Here is a 6,000-nt window from a genome sequence, read left to right as displayed (position 1 = left end):
GTGCGTCTAGCACTCCGCTATATTACAAAAATAAGTTTAATATCTTGGGTCCAAGGACCAGCAGCAGATATTAAATCAGGTATCAGGTAATAAGGGGTGTGCGTGGGTGGTGTCATACATTTCGCCACCTGAAACAGCGCAGACAGTGGAGTGTACTGCCTGCGCCGCGTAATTTCTTCGCTGGGTTTCACTGCGGCCAGTAGTGGGTTGTCGTGGTAAACCGGCTACATCGCGACAAATTACATGTTCTTTCTATAAGCTTGCATGCGAAACAATTTTCGCAGTGCACGTAACTCGTCGAAGTAAATTGTTTGGTTTTTGGGGAAAGGAAAGAGCGCAGCATCTGGCTCACATATCGGCGACACCTGAACCGCGCCGTAAGGAAATGGATAGGGAGCCCTCCACTACGGCATCTCTTTCTTCCTTTAATTTTTCACTCCCTCTTTTATCTTTTACCTTACGGCGCGGTTCAGGTGTTCGCCGATATGCGAGACAGATACTGCGCCATTTCGTTTCCCTAAAATACCAATTTTTTAATTTTGAAGTGATAAAGGAGGGAGTGAAAGAAGAAAGTAAAAAATGGCTGTGGTTTAGCTCTGGTTAAACCTGGTTGAATTGCGAAAGCTTGCTTAGCTTTCGCCTTAGAATTTAACTGTTCCGAAGCAGTAGAGCAACTAGATTCAGATATAGATTCTTCGTCGGTAACTTCCACGGCGAGACTGATGAGCCAACGCGTAGCGCACCGCTAAGTATCCCAGTGGAGCCGCCATGGAGCGAGCGCAAGGCGAGGTCGTCATATCTACGGAGAGACCACCTGCTAGGCGCAGCGACGGCTCGGGCGCGATATGGGGCGACGGCACACGCGACGAGCGGCTCCCTTCTAGCTGCGGCGGGGAGCAAGCTGATGGCACGTGTCGTCATAGCAACGGAGAGAGCTGACGTCACACCACCTTCCAAGCGCAGCGCCAGCTCTGGCGTACGGCATACGCGACGGGCGGTTAGACCTGGCGTAGTATTGCTTTCGCAATAAAAGGAGGTGCCGTAGTGGAGGGCTCCGGTATAATTTCGACCACCTGGGGATGTTTAACGCACTGACATCGCACAGCACACGGGCTCCTTTGCGTTTAGCCTCCATCAAAACGCAGCCGCCGCGGTCGGGTTCGAACCCGGGAACTCCGGATCAGCAGCCGAGCGCTCTAACCACTAAGCCACTGCGGCGGGTTCGTCGAAATAGCAAAAATTTGTTTTGCCAAGGAGCCCAGTGTAACCGCGTTTTCAAAATTCTAAAAAGCTGATATATGCATTACGTACTGTAGGCTACACGCCTCTTAATTTTAAGAAGCTTAACTGTATTAGTTAACCAGACTGCTAATTAGCACGTCTTAGATGTATTCTGATTTATTATACCGCAGGCATTGTATTGTGAAAAAAGCGGTCTTTTAACTAAAAAAAGCTCATTTTTAATAATTGTGTAACGTCTTAGGTGAAACCCCTATGTAGCATTACGCGATAGCGTATAGAACTCGTTCGGTCGAAAAGCCGTGGCGTAGTCGGCACCGCGTGTCGGAAATAGTCGGGAGCTGCGTAAAGAAAATCGTATAATGCCAACCGTTTGCCGCGGAATCCGGATGGTGTTATACGATTCAGCGTTTCGTGCAGCGTAAACTTACTAGTTAAGGCTAACTCGCGACAGGGATTCGAACCAGCGACCTATAATCGGGGGCTGCGTAAAAAAATCTTATAATGGTAATTTGTGGTTGTAGTGATTGATGGTTCATTGGTGTGTGATAGATGAAAGTTTAATTAAATAATCGTAATAAATTGATTAATTAAAGAAATGATACAATGAAAAATAAATGGGAAAAGGCGATTCAAAGGTGTCAAAATGCTCAGAATGAAAATCAATGCTTTATTATGCTAATTAAGAAAATTTACTGTGTGTAAGTGATCAATTTAATAATGGAAACAAATGAGAAAGTAAAATACGCTCAAAGGCGTCAAACTGCTCAGGATGAATAGAACGCCTAACCCACTATGTATCGCGTCATACCCTTAATTCGGAGCTTTATAGTCCTCCAGTTTTTACCTTTCTGCAAGCTGAGCGAGCAGGTGGTCCAGGGAAAAAAAATCTCATGGTTTGGAAGCACAAATTGCACGGCAACTGTGGTGAATTTTCTAACTTTGCATCTAACAAGGTGTTGTCAGATGGAGTGTCGAAACCAGCTACTTTAGAGGCTGTATTTTAAGACGCTGTGAGCAGTGTGTTTCAAAAGTATCTGAGCAGTGTCGCGTTAATATAAGGTTATTCATTTTGTCGGATGTGGACATCAAATAAACATGACCTAATTAAGGAAGGGCGACGTTCTGCAAGAAGTTCCTTCAGTGCCGTATAAAAACTTTTTCCAATAAGCACTCCCCCTGGTGTCGCCCCATAATCCTCGTTGGACTGTAGTGTGCACCTGGTGGTAGTACTGTGGAAGTGGCCGCGCTGGCTCTCCAGAGTGTATACGGTAACAGTCCAGATGAGAGTTTTGACATCTTCGCGTACACGATGTCTGTAGTTTGAACGCCCCCTTTGTCTCGCCTCCGGGGGCGTAGATTTCGACGAGCCTGTACGTGCTGCTGCTGGTGGTGGTGCTCACCGTCCTGGAGACGCTTCCTCTGAGCGTGATCGGCATCATCCCGTGGGTGGCCGATGCGGTCATCTCGCTGCCCGGTGAGAACCTGCCCGGGGAGGTCGACGAATGGGTGAGGAGCACTTCGGAAACCGAATTCCATGTGCTGAGGCATAGACAAGAATATGCGCATGAGGTTATACTCGGCGACAAACTTCTTTTGAAAATGAAGCGGAAGCTACGGTTACGAATACGTCCTCTCTTCCTATGCAGCGGTTTCACGGTTTCAGTCGATAGTTTTCTCTTAAAAGGTAGTATATTGGCATGTTTATAACCTAACTGCCAACTTTTCACGCTCGAAAGTCAAGACAGAAACAGTTCGGGATGAACGAGCTTACAACACTTGGCTTAATATTTTCAAAATAAAACGATTGAGAAGAGACACTTAAGACTGCTTATGTGTGGGCATGCGAAAGCACAACTCTCACAGGGTGCACTGACACCCACCCACAAACACACGCGCACGATATGACACCAACCTGAAAGCTGTATACGACGAATTGTTGCGTCACAATTTTTGATACGAAATCTAGTTTTTGTGGGAAGGAAATGAAGCAGTAACTGTTTCATCTCACCGGACACAACCGTGCTTCAAGGAGAGAGGCAAAGAGTCTGGGAAGGCATACAATTGAAGGCGCATATGTCGTCGGTAGCAGTCTCTGTCGCAACCTAGCCTCCAACTTGACTAGCACGTGTAAGCTATGTGCAAATGAAAATCGTATGACGCCTCCCGGAACGCTCTGCGACTAAAGGTTGCGTCCCAGTTTTGTACGAATGTTGTCGGGAAAACTGGCGCAATATTGAGTTCCGCCAGAGGACAGTATATATACAGACGAGCTTGCAGGACGTGATTTCTTCGAAAAACGTTTATTGTAGCTTTTCTCAGTAGCCCGATATCGTTACCAGAGGAAGGAGCATGTAGGCCCCCGAGTTCCTTCACACACTTCAGGCAATTCGCTTGCGTGCCTGCGCCGGAACTAATTTCTTCCGCAAACTCACGTGCCACAACCTTTTGCTGGTGAGAGTATATGCTTGATTTTCTATGCCGTTAGCGAGTAAACACACACACGCACGCATGCACACATACACACTCTCACACACACGCGAGCGCACCGGCTTTTATGATAATGGGACTAGTAATGCTTTCGCATTAAGAGGTAGTTAAGCTGACTAACCGCCTGCGGTTCTTGTTATGTCTGCAATTTACTATTACGGGAACTGAACTGCATCGATCCCAACTAGCGTTCTCCTAGGGTACGGACGTTAGTGCAACCACGCCTCTGTAATGAATGTTTGAAATAAAAATCAATCAATCAATTAATCAGTCAATCAACTCTGCGCCTTTCATTACACAACGATAGGTACATGAGCGCCTGGTTCCTTGCACACGCCCACTGTGGCGGGCAGACTCGGAAGTTGCCGGGCAATTAGTAGTGGAATAGCCTTCATTAACAATATTAGTAATTTCCTTCTAACTCCTCTGCTTTCTTGAGCATTCCAAGATCTCAGCGCAGTTTATAGCGCCAATATTTGGTTACACTCGGTTAAAAATATCGCGTTGTTGACGTCATGTCCATAGCTTAACATTAAGACGTGCGTGTGTGGGTTAAAATACCAGAGTAATTTTGTGTTTTACTACACTGTTATAATTACTTAAAATGAATTGGGACCTTTTTCCTGTTTTTAAAATCCCCCCGAGAAATATTGTTTATTTATTTATTTTTATTTATTTATTTATCTTTTTATTTATTTCGGAGGCAGGTGGACATGGTCACCATGGTGGGCCTGCTGTTGCTGTACGTGGCTGTTGACCTGACGCCGCTCTGGACGCGCATGTCCGTGTGGCTACTGAGCTGGCGCGGGGCGCGCGTCAAGCCCCTGTTCGCGGCCGTGATGGCGGTCGCCTTCACAGCCTCCCTCTTCCTGCCGGGCTCCTTCGTCACACTCGTGCTCGCCGCGTTCATCAACCGCACCGTGCTAAACATGCAGGCCAGTATGCGGGGTGTTTCGCCTAACACTTTACACAATTTTCAAAAAGAGGCTTTTCGAGTTAGAAGAGCGCTTTTCTGGCATTACATTGTCAGCGGTGCAGTGCATCAGACTACAGCTAAGAGGTACTAACTAGCAGCCTGGTTAACCAGTAATGATTAATAAACTTCTAACTATTACTGTTACGCTGCCTACTTATTGAGAAGCGTGTAGCCCACCATGATTAATATCCATATCAACTTTTATAATTTCTAAAACACGGTTATCCTCGGCACTGTGGCCCAACAAATTTTGGTTATTTCGACGAGTTACGTGCACTGGAAAGGTTGCTTTGCGTGGAAGCTTCTCTAAAGTGCATGAATTTTAGTGCGATGTAGCCAAAATTCGTTGGGCCCCAGCGCAGAGGGTAACCACGTTTTCGCTATTGTAAAAGCTGAAATGGATATTAATTACGGTGGTCTACACGCCACTCAATTATTAAAAAGTCTAACTGTAAGAGTAAAAATTAACAGTAACAGTAAACAGTAACAGTAATTCAATGCCAGAATATTTTTCCAGTCCGACTTTTAAAAAATGGTTTTTAGAGAATCCTGATATATGCTTCATCCCGGGATACAGTTTAATGGCAGCTCAAGGCAGTTGCAAAACCGTAGCGACGACGAAAATAGCTGCACTCTTCCCTTAATTTCTGTTTCGAGACTTCCAGCAGCATACTAGGAGATGCATTTTGCTGATCGCCCGGGACATCGAAGCTTTCAGGAGCAACGCACAGTCTACCTCCGTGGTGATCAGTGTAATTGCGCATTCTCGCCGCCAAAGGCCGCTGCCGCTATCGCCATCATTTCAACACGTATGGAAGCGAAAAGTTTGGGAGTTTTCTTTCCCACATGTACTTCTGAGCCACCAAGCCATCACACACAGATGTTACAGATACGTTTGCTGCTTCTGCGGCGTCGGCATTGCACGAAGGAAAGCGAGGAGGGAATGGTATAGGAAGAGAGAGCGAAGCAGGTGCAGCGTGACCGACTGATTGGTCAGCATGCCGTGACGTTGCGTATGACGCCATTGCAACGCGCCGCACTGAGTGGTCCAAACACAGCGACATCCCGTGCACCCTAAAGGAAAAGTCAAATGAATGGTATAGGAAGAAGTAAAGTCTTTGAAGTTTGAAGTTTTGAAATTACCGGGGCACTTAAGGAAATTATAATAATAATAAACATTCCAATTTGAATTCAATTCTATTCTAATCCTATTCCCATTCTATTGTAATTCCACTCTATTCCTCTGAAGCTGATGTAGTTGTAAATACTAGTTTTATTAACGGTTAACATTTTAG

The sequence above is a fragment of the Amblyomma americanum genome, chromosome 2, assembly GCF_052857255.1.
Source record: "Amblyomma americanum isolate KBUSLIRL-KWMA chromosome 2, ASM5285725v1, whole genome shotgun sequence".
NCBI lineage: Eukaryota > Metazoa > Arthropoda > Arachnida > Ixodida > Ixodidae > Amblyomma > Amblyomma americanum.
Note: the sequence above shows the minus strand (reverse complement) of the source record.